This window comes from Triticum aestivum, chromosome 2A, assembly GCF_018294505.1.
Source record: "Triticum aestivum cultivar Chinese Spring chromosome 2A, IWGSC CS RefSeq v2.1, whole genome shotgun sequence".
Lineage (NCBI taxonomy): Eukaryota > Viridiplantae > Streptophyta > Magnoliopsida > Poales > Poaceae > Triticum > Triticum aestivum.
Window position 1 is genome coordinate 523,075,750 of NC_057797.1, and position 1,138 is coordinate 523,076,887.

Sequence of the window (1,138 nt, forward strand, 5' to 3'; positions counted from 1 at the left end):
GCCGCCGCCGCCGCCAGGTCCGGCCACCGCCGGCGCCGCCTCCTCCCTCCGCCGCCGGATCCGGCCCCGACCTCGCCTCCCCCCTTCTCTCGACCGACGAACCCACCTCGCCGGCGACCTCGAGCTCGCGCCGGCGAACCTCGGGCCGCATGCCCCCGAAACCCTAGATCTGGGAGGTTGCTTTTTCTCTAAGTCCCAGAAATTTCAGTCCATGTGCACATGTTCGCGGCTCCGTAACTTTGCATCCGTAACTCCGATTCATGCATATAGCGTATCAAAATGTTCATCTCAGAGAGTACATCATTTCGTTCCATTGCATCATTTTCATTTGAGTTCATCTTGAAGCCTGAAATGTTGTTAGAACAGGGCTACTTGAGTTAATTGTCAGATCTGCTGCTCCATTTAGGTTTTTGTCATTTTTGCCATGATTAATGTGTGCATGCTATGCCCTGATGCTCTACATGTGTTTTGTTAAGGGTTTTGTCATCTTTCCAGAGGTGCAACCCATGTATTTTTGTGATGTGTGTGGTGACTTGTGCAAGCTTGCAAAGTGGTGCACTTGCTAATTCTGTTTTCAGGGACTTAGTGATTTCACCAAGCCCTGGAGCTGTTTATCTCATGATGCCTTATGTTCTTGTTGTTTCCTAGTGATCCGTGCCTCTTTTGAGGATGATCAGTAAGGGAGTTTTGTTAATATTGTAGTGCTCTATCCATCCATGTCTTTGTTTGCAATTATGGAGTACCCTAGCTTGAGTCAATCGAGCTCTACTTTTGCTACTTTGTGAATCTGGGCAGATTGTCAACTTGTTTGCAATTTTGCCGGTAACGTTGTAGTTGATCATGCTATTCTATTGTTCTTGCCATGTCTAGCTTGCATTTTGTGCCTTATTGATGGGTGTATCCTTGTCTTGCCATGACTTTCACCGTAGTGAGTGCATCGAGCTCGTAAACATGCCTACTTGAGTTATATTTCAGCTTGCTCCAGTTTTCACTAAGTCTGAAAACTGATTATGTTTTTGCTATGTTCACATGCTTGTAATTGTATTTTCTGATCCCTTTTGGCTCAAGGTCACTAAGGGACTTTTGTTAAGTTCTTTGAGTAGCTCCATGCCATGTTTTACTTTGCCATGTTCATATC